Consider the following 23,604-nt stretch of genomic DNA (forward strand, 5'->3'; position numbering starts at 1 on the left):
CGAATTGTAAAATGTACATATCCATTTTGAATAATCTTCAACCTTGTGTGAAAGATTTATTATATACAAAAGGAAAATTAATCATGCCCTGAAATGAAGGTAGAGAATAAATATTTGTTGAATGGCTGACAGATGAATTGACAAAGTTGAATGAATGAATGAATGAATGAATGAATGTCAGGACCACTGCTCTCTTATCTTTGAGACTGTAAATCTAAAAGTACGGTTAGGACACACTTAAAACACACACACACACACACACACACACACACACACACACACACACATCTAAAGCTACCAAAAAGAAGTTGCTAGAAAATCTATTCTTTGCAGCAAGGATGCGCTGTATCAGAGTACAAGCAACTCTTTATCCTGCAAAAGCACATGTATTTCAAAACCTGCTATAGCCTAGCAATTTTCCCTCCTGAGGCACAGGATAAACTCTCAGTTCCCCCCAGTATGTCCTCAAGCACATTTGAAATAAAAGCTTCTTTTGAAGACAGGCCTACAGATAAATTAAATTATTTCTGTTATGTCACAACTAATGGAGAGAAAGCGCAGAGCTCAAGATGAACAATAATCTAAACCGTTAGATCTGATTTGTAACCTAATGATATTCTGGTACTGGCAGAGGGACACAACAAAGTCCGAGCTATAATAGCAGGCAAGGTGTGCCATCAGCACTCTTGCAGGACTTTATATTTTTTAAGCCTCTGGTAATTTGGAAAAGGTCCATGGTACTATTTTTTCTTCCTGTGACTGACACAGCTGATTACACCTTTACATTAAGTCTAATAATGTATATGGCCCTTATTAATCAGAATATGAAAGCTGAAGTTGTTTTGTGAAAAAGCATATCATTTTACAATACTGAACGCAGGCATGATTGAATAGGGTGCTTCCCTGGAATTCAGCTTTGGTCAAACGGATAGCTGATTAAATGACCCTGGAAGCAATGGATTCCTTTCTCACACTGCTGACCACTCTAGCTCCTAGGTTTTCTGGACGAAGAGCAAATACGTAAGTCCATGTGGCAGCTGTATAGGTCAGATTTCTGCTACAAAAAAAAAAACTATGACCCCCCCCCCCAAAAAAAAAGTAAAAGTATTTTGGTGATGGACAGCAATAAGGACTTACTCTCTCAATGGAGTTCAGGTACACTGGATAACTGAGCATAAGCTGCAGGTTGGGGCCAGGATGCTCCACACATCTCTCATTCTGGGACCAGCACCTGCCAGGGAACCTGGAACGTGCTATTCTCATGGCAGGTGGTGGAGCAGAAAGGCCAAGTTAAACCAAGCCCTCTACTCACGTACATCTACTACATTCCGCTGACCAAAGAGAATCACAGAGGCCGGCCCAAAGTCAGTGGGGCAGTGAGGTGTCCACCCACCTGGAGGCATAGCAGAGTTACACAGCCAAGGGGCAGTAGAGCAGTTGCAGGGGGCATATATCATATCAGCACAATAATTGGGTCTACCACACTTGCCCTCCTGACAGTCTCCAATCCCTACCACAGGTAGGTGACAAGCTAAGGGAGACTGTCACTTGCCAGTGGAGTGGCCACCGTAGAGACAACTCAATTTCTCAGATGGAGCTGAGAGGAGAAATCCACCCAGAAGAGGTGGGAGGAGGGGTGGGCAGCTAGACTGGAACTTGCCTTCTAGCTGGCTGTGTGTAACAAGCAGATGGCTGTTTTCACGAAGGTCACATGCCTTAGAGGATATGGAGGCTAATGGTGAATACCAAGGGGGGTGGTTTTCACAATGGTAAATAAGGTCTCCCTTGGCTGGCACTGCCCATGACAAGCCCCCCAAGAGGAAATCATTCCTTTAGCCTTTACTTGGTTCTTGTCCATTCCTTACTCCTTTTTCCTTACTTTGGGAATCTCAGGAGCTCTTTGCAACCTTCCAAGCAAATGATTACCAAGTCAATACTTTCAGCCTTGCAGTTGAATCCTAAATTCCTTCTGCCTGTGGATCACTTCTTCCTGGATATTATACTTGCACCTCGAATTTACATTGGGTCAAGAGCTGAATTTAACAGCTTTTTACACACATCTTTTACCTCTTCCTCTATTTTCCGTATCCTGCTATTTTTCTTATTATCTCCTGTGCCTCCTACTGAGCACACCTTGGGCTCCAACATACCATTATATTCCCAGTGACAGATATTGCCGGTTGCCTGGCCTGGCCACACTCCAAGAGCCATTCCCAGTGAACACAGAGAGCCATCTTCCAGTTACCACGTTTCCAGACACATACAGCTACAGAATGGACATGGGACCCACTCCCAAGGGGAAAGGTCCAAGGTGAAGTGAGCAATGGAACCTCTGGAAAAGGTCTAACTCCCTGACAGAAAGAGGGGTATGGAAACTTCTTTTTCTGCTATTCCCTGAGGCACTGTAATGAAACCAGGAGAGGAAATACCCTCAATGTCTGTGCATCTGATCAAAACGCTTCCATGGCTCCCAACTGTCAAGTGAATAAAATCTAAACGCCTTAGCTCAGTATTAAAATGTCTTCATCACCTGGTGTACATTTGCACTGCCAGCTGAAATCTTCCTATTCCTGTTCATACCAGGAGAGAATAATTACACAACTAGCCCCTGGTATTGGGTGCTTACGACGTGCCAAATAGCCTGCTAAGCAAGTTACGTATAATATTCACTCAATCCACGCAGCCCTATGTGGTCAGTGTTATCAAACCCATCTTACAAAAGACAACAGGACCAGAATTCATAAGCAAGTTGCTCTCCATAAAGCCCACACCTTTCAACCATTATTTCCTGGGTGTTTTCTGTGTGCCACATGCTATTTTACTCCACATCCAGTTTCCTCTTCGAGTGCACTCTTTTATCTGTCCTACTCCTTTAGGCTGCTTCCTCGAGGCTCAGTTCAAAAAGGCACAAAAGATGCTTCCTATCAAGATGCAGCAGAAAGTACTAAGTAATCCTGTTCTCCTCTGAAAACATTGCAATCATTTTTCCTTTCTTCCCTTATAGCCTTCTGTCCTTCCTACTTGTACTATGGTATTTAACTACACCTTATGCCAAATTTGAGGCTGCAAGCCCTTGACTAGGGTAAGATCTGCCGCTCATGCATTTTGTAACTTTTTTGACCCCTGTGATAATTATAAGAGATAATATTTACTGAGCCTCTACTATGTGGAAGACGATGAGCTAATACCTTGCACTCTTTCAGTTAGTCCTGCGTTAGCTTTATGAATTCTATTACCCTCGCTTTATAGGTTAGACAACAAAGTGGGGCAAGATTGAGGCACCTGTCTAAGGTCACATACCTAATAGGTAGCAAAACCAGATTCGAATCCAAGAGGTCCAAAAAGGAATAATAAAATATGTTTAATGTTACATTACGCCTCAGTTTTCATCAACTAAGATAACAAAAGGTCTAATGCTAAAGCATTTGGATCAAAAGGTTCCATTAGGAGTGGACCCAAGTTTAAAAGTTTTATTCACTGCCAGATTTGAACAACAGGCTTGGTTTTGAGAATAACCTTCACTGCGGTACCCTGGCCAATTTCTACGTGGGAGGGCAGGAAAGGGAGGAGTTTAATTCAGTATTATCTAGGCCAGTGGATCTGTGCCCAATGGACTATATGTTCCAAAGATTTAGGCCTAACTTGAAATCTCTGTGTTTTATGAAAAGGATAGTTCATCTTACATTCAAAGAAATTGATTCCTGCCTGGGAAGGTTATGATGAGGCTGATAATCTACATAAGGGGTTCTCAAACTGGATCAAGGGACCACTTGCATAAGAATTACCTGGGGTGCTTGAAAAAAAATAGATTTCACAGTTAAATAGGGACAGGTACCCCTTACAAAGGACCTTGGGGTTTCTGCTGAGCTGCATGATTTGAGAACCCCTGGATTCCAGTCTACTCCATACCTCAACTATTAATATTTCTGTACCTGGGGCGCCTGGGTGGCGCAGTCGGTTAAGCGTCTGACTTCAGCCAGGTCACGATCTCGCGGTCCGTGAGTTCGAGCCCCGCGTCAGGCTCTGGGCTGATGGCTCGGAGCCTGGAGCCTGTTTCCGATTCTGTGTCTCCCTCTCTCTCTGCCCCTCCCCCGTTCATGCTCTGTCTCTCTCTGTCCCAAAAATAAATTAAAAACGTTGAAAAAAAATTTAAAAAAAATATTTCTGTACCTTACCAGTTTAAAAATAACTATACAGGGGTGCCTGGGTGGCTCAGTCCGTTGAGCAACCAACTTTGGCTCAGGTCACAATCTCAACAGTTCATGAGTCCAGGCCACACATCAGACTCTGAGCTCACAGCTCAGAGCCTGGAGCCTGCTTTGGATTCTGTGTCTTGCTCTCCCTCTCTCTTTCTCTCTGCCCCTTCCCCGCTTGTGCTCTCTGTCTTGCTCAAAATAAATAAATACTTTAAAAATGTAAAAAATAATAATAATAACAACCATGAAAATAAATCAGTGGATTTTGTCATCGTTTGTGGCTTTCATCTCCAACAACTACAATTTTGAAAAGCTCCAGACTGTTAACAATATAAGTCTCCTACATATTTCGTTGCATCCACACAAAAGGCCTGATCGTAAAGAACACATTCTATGAGTTTCTGCAGTGTCTGTTGAGACTTCTGTTTATATAATGATATCAGGCCGGTATCCAGGTAGGATTACAGATACTCAGGGAGTAGGAAGCACATTCCGAGGAAAGCAGCTTGCCTTTCAATAATCTGATAAACAGGCATTAACAGAAGCACCCCAAGTGCTGGCTGCCTGAGCCCGGGTGCCTTTGTTGAACCATATGTCAGAGTGCTCCTAGCTCTACATGAGATCAAAAATGCGGTCTCCCAGATAAAGTCATTCTCTGAGCTTCTTGCCGGAACAAGAGGGAAAGAAAGGGCTTTGCTTACAAGAGTGGTATAAATGTGCAGCTCAGAGTTTGAAAGGGTAAATGTCATCCTGATAACATTCAATAATATATAAACACAGACACATACATATGCAATATGTGCACACACGCTCTCACATATATAGGAACACACACATTTAACTCTGCTATCAACATGGTATTTAACACACACACACACACACACACACACACTCCTTATTCCTGGCAGTCTTACACTATTTCCACTTAAATCAGTATCACTAAAAAGTTAATTAAAACATAAAATAGGGCACAATAAATGAACAGAATCAACTCCTGGAATTTCTACTGATCAAGACATAGAATGGACCACAAGTAAAAGATATTCATCAGCTCCTAAATGATGAAAGAGGAATAAGGAGAGCGTGAAAGAAAAACACCCAGCTCTCGAGGCCACATCTAAGTTTTGACAATGTCACTGGCATAACATACACTTCTGTCCCAGGGACAGAGCAGAAGCAAACTTGAGTAATGACAAGTAACTTTAATTAAACCCCTCCATCTGCTAATAAGCTTGATGAACTTCAAAACGTACTTGCTCACCAAGTCGGGGTCTTTCCAAGCGGTAATCCTTTCTTATTAATCTTTGACAAACTATTAAATTTCCCATTTTTCCCCTGACCAATGGTAGAATGCCCTCTCTCCCCATGATTTACAAGTAGTCTCAGAAATTAGAAAGTGATGTACAGCTTGTACAATTCATTTTAATAGGAATCTGAATGGCTTCCCTTTCCCCTTTTTCAAAATACAATCCTGGATTGTCCTCTCCGTGCATGTGATAAATAACTTGGGTGCAGAAAATGCAGAGATTTTTAAATGGCGAGATAAAAGGCATAATTTTATATTCTCTGTTTATGAAAGGCCTGCTCTCTGGAGGGATAAAAGCTGTGGTCCTGCTGTGTTTCCACCTGCAAAACTCCTATTAAATCTAATAGAACTTAGAGGGGTACACAAGCCACTGAGGATGAAACCTAATTTCCATCTCAGTTCATTTGATTTCCTAAAATTACATCAACGGCAAAATCAGATAGATGGTGGATGCGGGTTTTATGAGCCTTCTAATAGGTAAAACTCTATTTTAGTATTTAAAGAATAATTACCACTCTGGTGAGATTCAGCCTATCGGAACCTATATTGTCATTTCCTTTCCTTCGTTTGCCCACTGACATAACCGGCCCAACCCCACTCACCACGCTATCGCATGTTTAAGATAACTTAGAAAGAAAAAAGATATTCGTTAAGATGCGCTACAAATCCAGAATCGCAAAAATCACAAGAATTTCCACGACTCAGAAATCAAAAGGACTTGATCATTAAATTCAATTTTCCACCAGGTGCATCTAAAATGAGTCACAGAGTGGACAGGACATTATGTATTTAGAACTTGGATGAGTAGGATGGTGAAAGAGAGTCTTTAAGCCATCCACTACAAATACCCTTCGATTATACTGGGGACACACTGCCCAGAAGTACTTGTGCCAACAGGTGAACGGGGTTCACTAACTTTAGAAACCTAACTCTGTGTGCTCGCTTCTGCAGCACATATACTAGAAACCTAACTCTGTATCTTGTCAACACCATTATTGCCCACAAAGTCCATTCTAAGATTATTCAATCCAATATGCTTGATATAATTGGATTTTCTCTCTCCCTCCACGTTGAAGGACCAAAACGATAATGCTCAGGTATCATCTCAGTGACTGCAGCTCATAAGTTCAGGCTAAAAATGGTGCCCACAAGCTCTAGCAGAGACCTAGGCACACAAAACCGTGTTCAGTGCACTTCATATTGGTCAATTCAAAAGAAATTAGCTTCAGGGGCGCCTAGGTGGCTCAGTCAGTTAAGCATCCGACTCTTGATTTCGGCTCGGGTTATGATCTCACGGTTCATGGGTTCAAGCCCTTCACTGTGGTCTGAGTCTGCTTGGAATTCTCTCTCCCTCTCTCTCTGCCCCTCCCCCCTTGCTCTCTATCTCTCTCTCAAATTAAATAAAAATATAAAAACAAATTTTTTGAATTAGAAAAAAAAAAAAAATTAGCACCAAAAGCCTAGCCCACAACCTTAGCCATTATTGTAACAAATTTTGTCCCCATGTACTAAAATCTGCAAAAAGGCCGTGTTTTCCTTTTTTGAAATGGCAAAGAGAAAATATGATCGACAGCTTAATAGAAAGCACAATCCACAATATAAAAATAAAAGGTCGTGTCACACTTTGCGAACAGCAAGATTTGTAAATTCATTTCCCCCCCTTTTCACTATCCAGCATCTACACTTCATAAGAAATCACATTAAAATGAAAAATAGGAGTTTTCCTCTGGTAAGAATGACTAAAGAGCATTCCTTCCTTTTCCTCCCATCAAAAAGTAAATACACTACGAGATTTAATTGTAGTTTATACTGTCATACATCTCTGCGGGATGGCCCATCTGGGGACTGAATCTCTGACACCCTTTAACTTAGACTTCACAACCTTCTGGGCTCTGTTAATTACTGTAACCCAGAAAACAGTCCTCAGAGGGAATATCATCAGTGGGTAACTCATACCAGGGGGCCCCTTTGATTTTGTTTTCTTTCCTTTTTGCAGGAAGAGTAGCCCCGGGATTTTCTTTAAGAGACCATTTATGATGAATACAGTTGGTGGCTTTTCACTTGTTGGCGTATTTTTTAATAACAGGAGAAAGAAATACACTGGCCACAGCTCAATCCTAGAAAGCATCCCTTATCGTTGAGTTTCTCAGCCTCAACACCACTAACATTTTGAAAGTGATGTTATGGGTGGGAGTCTGTCCTATAGAGTGTAGCATGTTTAGTCACATCCCTGGCCTCTACCCATTGGATGCTGGTAGCTCCAGGCATGTGCCAACAAGGAAACGGGTCTCCAGACATTGCCAAATGGCTCCTTGCAGATAAAACTGACCCCAGTGGAGAACCACTGCTTTCCATCAAGAGATAGCCCCCGTAAAATTATTAAGGTTGGCCCTGGCATTATTGGGGGAAAATAATGATGCAATATTGGAGGAGAGAGGTCTGTCCAGCCTCTGTGAGTTTCCAGTGCATGTATGTGTCCCCATCACCAATGAAGCCGGCAGCCAAGATCACCAGCACGTATATCAATAGACCTATATTTTAAAGGATCTGTCAAACCCTTCCTAATGTGCAATCATAAAACTAAAACCCAAAAAAGGAAAATGCCTGTGTCTGCAAAGGAGGGAGGAGGGTTAGCATTTATACATCAGAAAAGGGGAAAACCTTATGCTTCAAAACTGCAGCTTTGGCAAATGCCTGATTTTATAAGACCTATTTTTAAAAGTGGGGGTGGGGAGGAGGTGGGCAGCAAAGCAAAGAAACAGAAAAGTCAACATATGTTGATAACATCTTTTCATCTTTTTGATGAAGTTTTTGATATCAATGAAGTTTTGTTTTTGTTTTTTTTTAAGAGAAAAAGACAGGGGGGAAAAAGTCAGTAACTCCTACAGTAAAAATAAAAAATGAGCCTATGAGGAAGTAAAGCTAACCATCAGCACTTTTACGCTCTCCTTAAACAAAAAGACACTGATGAGACAGATTCATTTTAACCCCTTGGTAGGAGAGGTTGCCGAATACAGTCTACCACAAGGTATCACTGGAATAAAGAAGATTCCAGTACCATTTAGGGAACATAAAAGCAAAACACGAATGGCAGTTTGAAAGCTAAAAACCTAAGATCACGGTCCTTGTCCTCTATGTTGGGTTATTCAGGGGACAAGGCTCCTACCCCAGTGAAGAGGGTGCCAATCTAGTTCTAACCATAAAATCCAGATTCCACCCCCTCCCCACGCACAAAGTCCGCATCTTTCTAACAAGAGAATAAAGGTATTCTGGGGCAGAAGTCTTTATGTATCAAACATCAAATTACAATGCGAAACTAAAACTAATCTACAAATACTTTTAATAGTAAGTGCCCCCCCCAGGGGGGTTGGTAATTAACACTGCTCTCCTGTTCTTTGTGTGGAAGATGCTACCAGACCCATACACAGAATAGCAGGTTTGATGTTACTCACAGAAAACTGATGAGAATTTAAGTGACCACTTTTTCCCAGGGGCCTTGGAAACTTATTTTTCTTTACTTCAAACCTACATTCCGGTCTTTCTCTGTGAATGAACGGGGTCTCGTTGGCACTAAGCGTTTTTCAGAATTTCTCACGGAACCGTAAATCAACCTCAAGGGAAGGTAGTGATTAATACAACAAATGGATCTAGCCACAGTAGATTTTTCACACCCGACAGTCATGTCTTAGAGGAAGTACAAAAGACCCGGAACTGCAACTTTTAACTTTCCAAATGCTTGACAATTATTCTAACAGACCTGGAAGATCCACAGCCAATAGCTAATTTTGAATCTCTTGAGAAAGAAAGAACCTGAGCTAGTGCAGACTGTCATGTCACCCAGGAAGAGAGAGCCTAGTCAACCACCACTCACATCCCAATGCTGGGCTCTTGTAAAAGAGCCACATTCAAGACACAAGAAGAAAAATTCTTTCAGCGGGAAGAGAAAAAAATCTCATCAGGTGTGCCATAAAACATGAACTTCAGTTGAAAAGGTATTGTGAGTTTGCAGTATGCTTAGAGAACTGTATCAAACAGACCTTCTAGAAGCAGTGTCCAACACAGTGGCTACCAGCCATATGTGGCCAGTTAGGCGCTTGAATTGTGGCTTAGTCGGAATTGAGATGTGCTTACGGTATGTAATACACACTGGATCTCAAAGCCTTAGCAGGAAAAAGAGAACATAAAATATCTAATAATTATTTTGTTGATTACATGTTTAAAATGACAGTATTATAGAGACATTGGGTTGAATATACTATTAAATTTAGTTTCACTTGTTAATTTTTACTTTTTTTTTTTTTAATTTTAACATTTATTTATTTTTGAGACAGAGAGAGACAGAGCATGAACAGGGGAGGGGCAGAGAGAGAGGGAGACACAGAATCCAAAACAGGCTCCAGGCTCTGAGCAGTCAGCCCAGAGCCCGACGCGGGGCTCGAACTCACGGACCGTGAGATCATGACCTGAGCCGAAGTTGGACGCTTAACCGACCGAGCCACCCAGGCGCCCCAATTTTTACTCTTTTAATGTAATCACTGAGGACATCTCAATACATATGAGACTCGTACGGTATTTTGAATGGACAGCCCTACTCTAGAACAGGAGTCAGCAAACTGTAAGGGCCTGATGGTAAATATTTCAGGCTCCGTCTCAGTATAAAGAAGCCATGGAAAATATGTAAACAAATCTGTGTGGCTGTGTCCCAACAACATGTTCTTTACAAAACAGGCAGAAAGATGAGAATTTGGCCCGTGAGCTCCAGTTTGCCTACACAAGGTCTAGATCATTAACAGTTCCCGATGAAGAGGAAAATGAATACAACAAGGTCCTGGGATATGAATTCAGCTTGCAACTATGTTTTCGTATCCAGCATGGGTTGTGAACAAATCTGAACGTGAATGCCTTTAGCCTGGGCAAGGAGGTTCCAGCTCCCACAGCCCCGCTCCCCCATCACTCCCCAGGTCTGGCCTTCACACGATGGCCATGTGCATTCAGCATTCCTGCTGTAAAATTGGTATTATAAGGAAGACATCTGGAGAGCACAGAATCAGATCACGGGTGTTCCTATCAGGAGCTGATAAGTGAGTTGACCATATAATTGATCATCCAAACAAAATCAATCTTGAGAACAAACGTAGGCATAATTAATAATTGTATCTGGATAACAGGCTTCCTCCAGAATGTATACAGTTACCCTACTGATAAAAGAAACGAGGCCTACAACAAAAATATTGGAAAACTTTCTCCAAATTGCAGACATAAAGAAGGGAATGGCCCGTGCCATTTCCTCTGTAGCACATCGTGTTACTATTAAACACACACACTGCACCCATCTCAGGGCTGACCTCCCTTACCATCTCTCCAATGAACACTGTATGGGCCTCACCTTTTCGGTCAGCTACCTAGGCTCTATTTCAACATCTCTGGGGAACAATCCTGGATTCAGTCTGGGAGGTCATGCCTTCCCTATCCAAACCATGAACTACCGATTTTTAAAAGTTCCACCTAAGCTGGGTAATGAATACATCGGGGTATATACACTACTCTACTTTGGCACAGTATTCACAAAAAAAAATCTTTTCAGGTTCCCCTCAGACTTTAGGGCTGTAGCACGAAACTCAATAAGCTTCAGATAACCAGCTGCGCACATAATAGAGCAAGGATGCGCCTGACAAGTCTAGAAGCCTGAGCCACCAGGTGTTTTGAGAAAGTTCTTGCTCCCAAACAGCCCTCCCTGCCTCCTGTGCTGTGGACAGCTGCCTCTCCATTGATGATGGGGAGCCAGCATTAAGATAATGCTGTCGCTGTGAGTGGCAGAGCCCAGATACAGAAATAAACAGCATCACGGCATCCCTGACCGCAGTCTTGGGCGGCCGGATGCAACCAAAACTGAGTACAACACAAACTTGATTCATTTCCTTTACTGTGGAAATCAACTTGAGTTGAGTTTCCATTGCTTGCACCTGATGGAGATTATTCATCTAACCATCACCTTCTTGCCCAGGGTGCCCTCCCACTCCTCTTCTCTCTGTGTGAGTGTAAAAGTGTACACACACACACACACACACACACACACACACACACACACCCTCCAGGTATACAGACCACTGGGGAGTAATCATGAAAATTTGTGTGCTTTTGAAGCAAAATTAAGCAGTCAGAAGCCATTTCCCACCTCACAAGCACTCCCCTGAGCTGCGAGTGCATCTGTTTTGTGGAAGCAGCTGGTTACACAGTTTTTACCTCACCAGGAAGTCACTTCCCACAGGGACACTGAAACTGCCAGTGCCGGGTCGGGGGCTCCACCGGACCAACACTGCAAATGAAGCTTTTAACAGATATCTGCTTCCCACCTTGCTCCTTCCTCAAGAGAACTGTTGAGAGCTGCGTCCACACCGCAGACGACTCTCCATTCCCCACTCCTATCACCTCAGGAAAACATACTTTTCTTCATTTAGCTCGGACACACCAACCCTGAGAGGCAGGAGTAAGCCCTGTGACACCCTCCGGGGGAGCTCAGGCTTCAGAGACAACGTGGACATCATCCAGGAGGAGCACCTCTAGAGCGACAAAGATGCCAAAATGCAACCCTGAGAATCTCTACACGTCTCTACGCCTACGACCCTACTAGTAAAAACTCTTTTATCCTCTACCAGGGCTCAGGATAGTTTCAAGCCATATGGTTTCGTGTTCGATTGTTCTTATTTTTGAAATTGGTGCTGGAGCAGCAGGACATCCGTCTTTAACTCACTGGGAAGCCCTAGCACCTTCCGCAAAGATGGCTCTATGAAAAAAAACACATCAAATAAATGTCAAACCAACAGCACCTGTCCCCCCACCCCACCCCCAGACACACACATACACAAACTAGTTCGTTTGCATAATCTCGGCAATATTTATTAAGCAACTACAGTTTGCCACACATCGGGCTCAACATTGCACCATGGATTACTGCATTTAATGCTTACTATGTTCCCATCGTTAGCTCCCTATTACAGAAGAGGAAACGGACACATGGAGGGTTTAAGCAACTTCTGCAGGGTACACAGCTAGGAAGCAGAAGAGCTGGAATCCACACCCAGGCTGGTCTGGCTTCAGGGTCCACACTCCAATGTGAGTCATGTACCATCTTCCAAATTGAAAAGTATACACTATTTCAAATTAGAAATTGAATTCCTTGCTAATAAATACACTTATTGTTCTGGAGAGGAAAACATTATCTCATGCCCTCGAGGGAACAGAGCCTAACTCCCTACTCTTTAGATATGGCTGCTCCTAGTGATTTTCCTCTGATCCATATAATGTGGGAAAGCTGGGGTTGGGAGGTTGTTACTTTACAGTAAAGAAAGTTAAAAACTAATACCGCAAGCCAGGTGATCAAGGTCAACATCAACAGGCATAAATTGTGTTGATAGCATGCACCTGTGGATATGATATGATGACAATGCCACTTTACATCTGCTCTGTTCTACCTAGAAACCTACAACCCCAGGCTCATCGTGAGAAAAAAAAAAAAAATCAGGGACGCCTGTGTGGCTCAGTCGGTTAAGTGTCCGACCTCAACTCAGGTCATGATCTCACGGCTCGTGAGTTCAAGCCCCACGTTGGGCTCTGTGCTGACAGCTCAGAGCCTGGAGACTATTTCAGATTCTGTGTCCCTCTCTTGCTCTGCCCCTCCCCTGCTCATGCTCTGTCTCTCTCACTCTCTCAAGAATAAACATTAAAAGAAAAAAATCAGGGGCACCTGGGTGGCTCAGTCAGTTAAGCATCTGATTCTTGACTTTGGCTCAGGTCGTGATCTCACGGTTTGTGAGATCGGTTTATGAGATCGAGCCCCACGTCAGGTTCTGCACTTACAGAAAGGAGCCAGCTTGGGATTCTCACTCTCCCTCTCTCTGTCTCTGTCCCTCCTCTGCTCATTATGTGCTCGCTCTCTCTCTCTCTCTCTCTCTCTCTCTCAAAAGTAAACAAACTTAAAAAAAAAATCAAACAAACACAAATTGAAGGATATTCTACAAAGTATCGAATGAATACCCCTTGCATCAAGAGCATCAAAAAACAAGCAAAGTCAGAGAAACTGTTACAATCCAGAGAACCTAAGGAGACATGACAACTAAATGTAATGTGGTCTCCTGGATGGCATCCTGGAACAGGACATAACATTAGGCATAAACTAAGGAAATATGAGTTAAATGTGAACTTTAATAACACATCAATTGTGGCCCTTAAGTATGACAAGTGTACCAAACTGTAAAAGATCGGTAACAGCAGAAATTGGATATAGGATATATGGAAACTTTCTGTACTTTCTCTGCAATTTTTTCCACAAATCTAAAACTATTTGACATAAATGGTTTATTTTTTAAAAATGTTTATGCCCCTAATAGTTGAGGAAAGGTGTGAAAGATCAAGAAACTTTCAGTTTCCAGTTCTAGCAATGAAGGGAACTGCGCTCAGAAAGAGAATGCCGGCCCCAGGCTATAAAGCTCTGCCTCATCAACGGGAACCCAAAAAGTTGTCATGCTTCTAGTTTGTTCCACGGACTGCTTCATTCTCTAGTTGCACTCAATGATAGAAGCAGATTATTTAATTCCCACTCTTGAACTATCTCAGCTACCATGCTGGGTATTTTTTCAGCCAGCTACTAACTGAAAACATTTACCAAAAAAAAAACAAAAAACAAAAAAAAAAACAAAAAACAGAAACAAAAACAAACGTACAAACATTTACAAAAAAAAAACAAAACCAAAAATACTCCTTCGTTAAGGGCCCCTTCAATGCAAAGATAAGAATGAGAGAATTCAAAATCATACAAAGGTTAAAAAAAAACAAAAAAAAAAAAACAGTAACTACCAGAACACTTTGAATGTCTTACGAGGATGGTAAAGAACAAGCTTTTTAAAAAGCAAAGTGACTGAAAATTTTTATTCTTTTCTGGGAAATGTTTTGTACAGAAGCCTCCGAGGAAGAGACATAAATTGCAAAGGATTTTGACCAGCACTACGTTGATCATTACATTGATATTATTTCCAATGCCCAAAGAATCCTTCCTAACCTATGGAAAGAATAAGCGATTGGCTATTTACTGTAGCATACAGTGTTTTGGTGCGAACTTATGGGTGGGGGTGAGCAGCCTGAAATGTTGAGTTGGAATCTACAGTTACAGTTATATCCATTACCTTCCACAATTATCTGAAGGGTTTCGTTCCTACAGCCCAGCTACTAAACTCTTTAAAAGCTCTGGACAATGCGGGGCATGGTGAGCCTTTGTGGAAAAAAGTTTATTCCTTTGAGAAATGATTCATTCAATCGTCTGTGTTAAAATGTAGACAAATAATTTAAGACGAAAGAAGAAAAGTACGTAGCCATATTGTCCCAACAGAAGAACTATATATTTGGGGGACACCTGGGAGGCTCAGTTGGTTGGGTGTCCGACTCTTAAATCTCAGCTTAGGTCCTGATCGCACAGTTCATGGGATGGAGCCCCATATCCATCCCCCTTGGGATTCTCTCTCTCCCTCTCTCCCTGCCCCTCCCCTGCTTATGCTCTGTCTCTCTCTCAAAAACAAATGGATATTTTTAAAAAAAAAACTTTTTACTAAAAAAGAAGAACTGTATATTTGGATTCATTCAGTAGACTGTCTGAGTGCTAGGAAGAAAATCCCACTGACCTGGTTTTTCTCTTCTTTTTTTTTTTTCTTTCCCTTCTTCCTTCTTTCCTTCCTTCCCCTACTCATCCCCCCCCCCTTTTTTTTTTTTGACACTGACAATTAGAACTGAAGATCAGGGACCGCAGGAGCAGGAATCCTGGTAAGACACCCCCTCCACACCTTGCTCACAGCAAGTGGCACGACACGATCCTGGCCTCTGCCTACAGACCCAGGGCTTGGCTTACCAACTCTGAACGCAAAGCTCCAAGGAGCCACTGGCAATCAATGGCACCGGACAGGAAACCTATTCGCCACTCCAGAAAACCAAAACCTCGACTGACACAGGAGGGCTGAGAGAGCTGAAATGTCTACTATGTAAGGCTAACACTAGAACTAAAAGAACCCAGCCTGCCAGTCCCCAGGCCTGTGCTTCTGCTTCTACAAGAAGCTGCCTTTCTTTCTCACAGTGATATTTATACCAAGGCTTTCCTCTCCTTTGTTACAGAGTGAAAGAGATACGGAAACAAACATTTAGTCTACACCCAACATGGATATACCTCCATAATGACCTTATTTCGTGAGGTGGAAGACACCACTGATTATAAAGACTCATCCCATTTTCAGGGATGTTCATATGTGGGGGAAAAAACACCCAATAACCATTTTCAAACACTACTAAATGAAAATTACATTCTGATTTCAGAGATGTTAAAATGTGAAGAAGGAAAAAAATCTCACTATCAAGGAGATCTACAGCATCACATAATCCGCAGGGTAAGCCTCTAACACGGTAAGCATCTGCTCTGCATTTCAGACAAAATGGAAGCGAGGCTCAAAGAGTAAGCGATGGACATCCTAGCCCCTGGGAATCATAGGAACATTCACACGATCCCCAGCCTTTAATAGTCTGATGGATCAGGAGCAGGCTTTCTACCTTTCCCTGAAGTCCTTCTTGATTTCTTATTTCCAGGCACGTAAAGATGGGTCCAAAAACTAGCCCTTCACCTTAGTGAAAACAACAATTACATAAAACCGTATGTAGTAACCCCATCACTGGTGTTTGTTCTCCGAGGAGTTGTGAATACTCATTATGTGCCAGGAGGCCCTATGTGAAAACCGAGTAGCCAGCAGAGAAACAAAATCCTCACTATGGGGTCTAATAAGAGAGAGAAAACAATAAACAAGTTAGTAGGAATAACACAAGGTGACAGATTGAGGTGGGACAGCTCTGGAGGAGCCACACCTATGAATCAACATGTAACTGGTTGATTCAGGGAGAGGGGATTCAGCCCTGAAGAATGAAGCAGAGAAGACCATGCACACAAGCATCCAATGGTATGGTCAAGAAGCATGGAAGAACAACAACGCTCTGGCTCTTGCCAAAAGGTTCATCCCACACACAAGAGGCCATGCAGGTGTCAATCCTTTCTAAGCAACTACACCTCTTCATTTGCCTCAGGAACCAAGTTCTGCTTGTTCAGGCTCTGGTACGGGCAGCTCTTGGTTCTCCTGGCTGCTGGATTTAATGGCACATCGTTAGTTACCCCAAGGGTCAGGGCCATTCATTATTTCTGTCCTTTTTTGTTTTCAGTCATTTAAGAGGAAAAACTATCGATAATCTTTGCTTTGGGACTGGTTTCCACAAACTTCTTTTCTATTTCTGCAGCTAAGATTAAAAGGCCACAGATGCTCAGGAAACCTAAGTCGAGCTACCTGAGTATGGACTGCACGAATAATAGTACCAACCATCGCACTCCCGGGGCATCACTCTCTTTAATCTTGCTCAGCGGTTAACATTTGGGAAACGCTCCCTCGCCTCCCAGAGACATTACTTTCAGTTATAAGCTATGAGGACGTCCCCTCTGGTTATCAAATTTAATGTGATGATTATTAAAGAGAATTTGCTAATATTAATGCCCACTTTCAACTTGAGGGCCCGAGCTACAAATTTCTTCTCATTTTGGCTGGTGGGGAGTGGGCCAAGGACGAAATCTGAATAAAGTTAAGGAGAAAGCTGCTGCTGTTCAATTATTTAATATGTCACGAAAGGCAGAGGTAGTGACTTATTACCTACCCAAAGGTAGTGTTTAAAAAAAAAAAAAAAAAGAAACAATAGGGCCAAAATGAAGCCACCTGTGCTAAACCCCACGCCAGCAAACCAAAACTGAGTATCTACCCTAATTGCAGTTTCAGCCTCTCCCAAGGGGCGGAATTTTAAACCAATCAGTCTGGAATTTCCTGGTTGGCACTAGCAAGGTAATCAGTCTGATAAGCTCCCCTGCCTTCCCCTAAAGGAAGGTAACCTTGCCTAAAATAATCCAGTCTTTTCAATTCCCTTGTCCCAACACTCCTTCTGCTGAAAAAAGCCATCATTTTGCACAGCTCCTGGGAGCTTTTTTCTGTTGGCTAGATGGGATGCTGCCCAATTCATGAATCACTGAATAAAGCCAACGAGATCTTCCCATTTACTCGGCTGAATTTTGTTTTTTAACAATGATTACCCGCAAAGCCACAATGAACGTTTGCTATCCAGAGACGGTGGGTGGAGGGAGGGGTCAGCACAGTAAGCTTCAAGTTCTACAGTGTAACACGAATTAATAGCCTCAGTAAAAATGATAATAGTTGGTATCTACTGAGCACTTACCAGCCAGGCATCTGTATTTTGCCATATAACCTCTTGACATTTTGTTTTGTTTTAAATTTTTTTAATGTTCTATTTATTCTTGAGAGAGAGAGAGAGAGAGAGAGAGAGAGCGCGCGAGCATGAGCAGGGGAGGGGTAGAGTAAAAGAGGGACACAGACTCTGAAGCAAGCTCTAGGCTTGCTTGGAGCTCTCAACACAGAGCCCGACACGGGGTTCAAACCCACAAACCGTGAGATCATGACCTGAGCTGAAGTCGGACGCTCAAACGACTGAGCCACCCAAGCACCCCGATCTCTCAACGTTTTGAAGGTAGATGTTGTTTCCATCTAATTTTACGGATGGGGGGGAAAAAACAACCTTAAGATTTAGTGATGTTAAATCCTCATGACCTCCACAGCCTGCACTCTTAAGGCCTAGACCACAAGGAAATGCAATTCAGAGGCTCAGTCCATGAGCAGTTGGACTCAGACCACCAAGATCGAACATCCCAGCTCCACTCTCGTTAGTCGCATGACCTCGGAAAGCCAGTTAACCATTCCCGGCCTCAGTTCCCTTGTCTGTAAAATAGGACCATCATGTGGATCAATGTCCAGAGTTGGCTGAAGGATTAAATGGGACACCTGGCAGGGTGTCAGACTGTACCAGGCTAGTCACTGACGCTACTACTCAAGCCCCCACTTTCCTGCTCGATTTTACAACATCATTAACTTACTATTAATTTATTTTAGCCATCCGTGGTATAACCAAATGAGTCCCAACACCATCATTGATACAACATGAGCCCGAAATGATAGAGCATAAAGCACACCAGATTCCTTTCTCAGCCACAGAGAAGGCTCAGCCCATCACCAGGGAGAGAGCTGTTGTAAACCAATTCGAAGAATACAAACACCAGTTTTTAGATATGCTCTAGACACAACCTGATGAATTTAACTCAGTTCTCAAAGTACACAACCTGTAGATTATGGTTAAAATGCATAAGGGGAACGCTCCATGTTTTAAAGACGTTTACATATTCAACTAGCAGGCAGCAATCTGCTTCTGGTATAACAAAGCATGCTATCACTGACGTCTTACATTTCAATTTTCTTTACACCCAAACAACAAAATATTTAAACAGTTAACATCTGCTCAAAGACCTAGGAGATGAAAAACTTCGGAAGGCATAGGCAGTGTGTTGACTGCAGAAAAAGTCAAATTACATAGGGGCCAGATTTTCGAAGTCCTGACCTATTGTGTCAGAAAAGGAGAGCCAAATGCCAGAAAATGTATGGAGGGAAAAACTGAAACCATAAACAATCTGAGAAAATTTAAATGAACAGATGGCAACAGGAAAATAAAGACAAGGAGAATTTTTAAAAAACAGTAAATCTAACATATCCCTTAGGAAAAAAAAAAAAAAAAAGATATCCCAAACACGAGTCTGTAACGATTTTTTTTTTAGTGTTTATTTATTTTTTGAGAGACAGAGAGACAGAGTGCAAGCAGGGGAGGGGCAGAAAGAGAGGGAGACACAGAATCCAAAGCAGGCTCCAGGCTCTAAGCAGTCAGCACAGAGCCCGATGTGGGAATCGAACCCATGAACCGTGAGATCATGACCTGAGCCGAAGTCAGGATGCTTATCCAAGTGAGCCACCCAGGCGCCCCACAAGTCCATAATAATTAAGCAAAATAAATTTTATTCTTATTTTTAAAAAGTCAAATGGAGGTGGGGATAGAATCAGAGGAAAGTAGAAGAAAGGATGTACATAAAAGCATTTATCCAAAATCATTTTCTGGGGGCGCCTGGGTGGCTCAGTCGGTTAAGTGTCCGACTTCGGCTCAGATCATGATCTCATGGTCCGTGAGTTCGAGCCCCGCGTCGGGCTCTGTGCTGACCGCTCAGAGCCTGGAGCCTGTTTCAGATTCTGTGTCTCCCTCTCTCTCTGATCCTCCCCTGTTCATCTGTCTCTCTCTGTCTCAAAAATAAATAAACGTTAAAAAAAAAAAAAATTTTCTGAACAAAATCATTTTCTGTGCTCATATTTGAACAAACTAAACACAAAGCAGTCCTCTAGCATGAAGCAGATATACCAAAACTGTGTCATTATCCACTTTGGGGGACGTCACCTCCTCTATGCTGATCAGTTTCCTCCAACAAGCTAACTGGTGGGAACGACTTTAACAGGCCATGGATCAACATCAGTTTTGCTTTAATTGAATAATCAAAAAGCTTTTTATTTCTGTAAGGCACGAAAAGCCAGAGAACAGATGATTCACACAAGTTCTTTTTTACAATGTAGCCAAACCAGGAATTAATTTTGATTCTTTTAGCTAAAAGGAAACTGGCAAGGGTGTGGGGGGGCCAGAGAGAAGACAAGTAGACCGCACTGAGACAGCTGCAGCTCAACTCCTTTCAATTTGGAGGTTAAAGCCCTGTGCTAATAACAGTAGCTTCTGGTTATTATTAAATCAGTGACTTTTTGTGGCCCTCTTCCCCTGTGTATGACCTGGCTAACTTTTAATTGAGAGGAGCATAACTCTAGGTGGACAAAGGAAAGAACCAAGGAACTGAATAGCTTAACTAATTGGAAAGTTTAAGGAATAGGGCTTCAGGGACTACAGAGGTATCATAATGGCTCTGATTCTTTTTCTAATTTTCAGACCAAAACGTTGTCCTCACAAAGCCAAAACCACAACACACTCTCTCCCTTTGGATGACAAACACATCAAAAAGAAGAGAAAACTCTCTGGGACCAACCGGCTGGCTCATTCAGTAGAGTATTCGACTCTTGATCTCAGGGTGGTGTCTTCAGGCCCCACATTGGACACAGAGCCTACTTAAAATGAATGAATGGACGAATGAATGAATGAACAAGAAGAACTCTCCATTTGTGAGGGGTCCACCTAGCAAACCTAGGAAGACACTCATGAATTTTGCTGGGGACACAGAGCCAGCCTTCAAACTGCCACTATGGTGGTACAGGCTAGGTACTCTGACAAGCCTGAGGGACATCTTCCCCATCCATGTGAAAGGCAATCACCGGGATGGACAACCCTACGAGCACTGTGTAGAGTGGGGGTGCAGAGTGGACCTGGGGAAGGGATGGGCTGGACCAAGAAGGACAATTCTTGAGATGCCTCCAGTACTCTCATGCCTGCTCAGCCTTGGAGACCTTTTCCCCCCTGGGGTTATATTTCTTGTGCCACCCTCAAAGCCTCTATTCAGCCAGTGAACAGTACGCTGTGGGAGGGGAGAAGAAAAGAGAGGAGAAAACATTCCATGGAAAAAAGAATTAAGGAAATGGGAAAAGCACACCTAAGATTTTTTGAAACCAAATTCCTGAATTCTTTGGTGGGAATGGGCCTAGAATTGAGAACAATGTGGCATGTGCCAACATGAGGCCCCTAAAAGTAGTCTGATGGGCAAAGGAAAGCCGTAAGTCTCCTGTGCTGAGGAAGGGGAGGGGCTCAGCATCCCTGAGTTTGCCAGAAGCCCCTCTGGTTACATTGTACCAACTGTAAGACTACAGACCCTCTCATCTCTCCTGTCCTTCCCCCCAAAAAAGTCGGTGCTCTGAGGTCACAGCAACCCAAGCAGAAAGTTGAGCTTTAATAACTGAAGTATTCCAGGGGCACCTGGGTGGCTCAGTCGGTTAAGCATCTGACTTTGGCTCAGTTCATGATCTCACTGTTTGTGAGTTTGAGCCCCAAGACAGGCTCTGTGCTGACAGCTCAGAGCCTGGAGCAGGCTTTGGATCCTGTGTCTCCATTTCTCTCTGCACTCTCGCCCGCTTGCGCACGCGCGCTGGCTCTCTCTCTCTCTCTCTCCCCCTCTCTCTCTCAAAAATAAACAAACATCAAAAAAAAAAAAATCTAAAATATTCCAGCCTTTAGAACTCAGAGTCCTGCTTATTATTCATGAACATGCATCAAATATGTATTTTTCTGCCTTCTTCTCTTAAAGCTCTGCAAATCATTAACAAAACCAAAAAAGTGAGAAGAGATTAAAATTAATTCATTAATAAACAATTCCTCTGAACACAAAAGAGTACCTTAAACAATGTTCCAGCTAGCACAGAGATTTGTGGTTTGTAGAAAAATCACCAAGAAAGGATTACGAATAAATTTATTACAAATATAGCAGTCCTGGGTGTCTAAAACTGTTACAAATATCTGCCCAATCTCTGCCTCAAGCAGATTATCTACATAATAGGATCAGTTTAGTTCCTCAAGTTACTTGATGAGGTTGAATCAAAGCTTGGAACGAACGACACGTCTCAAGGAACTCATCTTTACAAGAGGAAATAATTTCCCAGCCTCTGTGGGAGCAAGCCTGAATTACAAATCTAAGAAACAAGACATACTAAGTGTCCTAGGTAAATGTTCTTGCTCGTCCTGCCTATTGAGAAACGATGGTTTCTGGCTTCCCAAAACTATCTTCAAAGCTTGAGAGCTAATAGCTCTGGATTAATTATATATAAATATATGGAGAGAAGTAAAGTCAAATAATAAAAATTACATCATGCTTCTTCCCCTGTTTCATGAATAATTGAGCAACATGGCAATAACTGATTGGATTGTTGTTGTTTTAAACTGATGACCCATGCCTCATCTTAGCACAGTAAGAGGAAAAAAGCTGTGTTGATTTATAATTCGTTTCAAGCAAGAATTCCTTTGGTAATATACAACAGATCAAGAGATCAGATTTTACATATACTCTATCTTATTGATATACAAAGACTTATCTACAAATCAATCATTGTACCTACCAATGGCAGAGATGAATGGCTTATTCAGGCATATTTTACTAGATAAAATAATTAAACCACGAAGTGAATAATTGAATTTCAGGAAAAAACTTACCAAAAAAAAAAAAAATCAGGCAAATCAAAGAACTTTAGAGACGGAAGGGATTTTGAGACTGAGAAGTTGCCTTAATGAAACTGACTGAAAAAACCAACAGCAAAGCAAAGTGCAACAAAGCTTCTACAGCTATATTTGTCCCATGTCTATGTAGGGAAAGCATACATTTATAATCTTACCAAAGAAATTTTATCCATATTTTAATCCATGAAGGTCAGCAACACATCAATAGCAATTCGATTCTTTATGACAATTCTTATCTAACTCTAAAAGCTCAAATAAAGTCACTATTGATGTTTGCAGTCAAACAGCATCTGGTCTGAGTTTTGCCATAAAGCTTGATTTTAATCTAAACCACTGGGCTAAGAAATTTTTCACTCAAATGCAAGTTCATAATAAAGAGGCTCTCGGGATAGCTCTCCCGAGAAAAATGGTGCGAGCAACTGCAGAAGATAAGGAATTTCTAAATTAATGGAAAAAGAATGGGCCCTCAGGGTTCGCAGGTGTGAGATGGGGAGAGGGCAGCAGCCCCCTGCCCTCCACTGGCCGTGACAGTCATGGTTCAGTGCTCAGTGGACACACACACACAGGTGCAGCCTGTGAACTCGGCAAACTCAGGTAGGCATCATCCATCCAAGTAAACGCAGCAAATGACAAACACGTTGGCCATGCTGACCCCTGAAGTACCAGGAAAGAGCTCAGGAAAATGAAGTCCTATATATAATGTGATGTACAGAATCTCAACTAGGGCAACACATGCCCACTTGCAAAAACTCACTTTATGCACAAAACTCACTCCCCCAGATGAAAGAACTACTTTCCCAGCATTATCTTTACCTCGCCTCACTTAAAACAGAAGCCTAAAATAATACCAGCTCCTATGGAACAAAGTATATCCGAAGTAGTACGTTATCTGCGAACAAATGTATATTACCATAATCTAAACATTTAGGATTTCTGAGC

General features: G+C 42.3%; 1 protein-coding gene and 1 long non-coding RNA gene across 5 annotated transcripts in view; both read right to left on the reverse strand.

Moving 5' to 3' along the window:
* The window catches only part of PTPRG (protein tyrosine phosphatase receptor type G), a 718,534-nt gene that overhangs the window by 480,170 nt on the left and 214,760 nt on the right, over nucleotides 1-23,604 (reverse strand). The window lies entirely within an intron of this gene.
* On the reverse strand, nucleotides 1,311-8,340 carry LOC131509970 (uncharacterized). The gene is made up of 3 exons (XR_009260833.1): nucleotides 6,470-8,340; nucleotides 4,171-6,427; nucleotides 1,311-3,932 (listed from the first exon to the last, which is right to left on the reverse strand). It is a non-coding gene; the product is annotated as an uncharacterized LOC131509970 (long non-coding RNA).

This window comes from Neofelis nebulosa, chromosome 4 (genome assembly GCF_028018385.1).
Source record: "Neofelis nebulosa isolate mNeoNeb1 chromosome 4, mNeoNeb1.pri, whole genome shotgun sequence".
Lineage (NCBI taxonomy): Eukaryota > Metazoa > Chordata > Mammalia > Carnivora > Felidae > Neofelis > Neofelis nebulosa.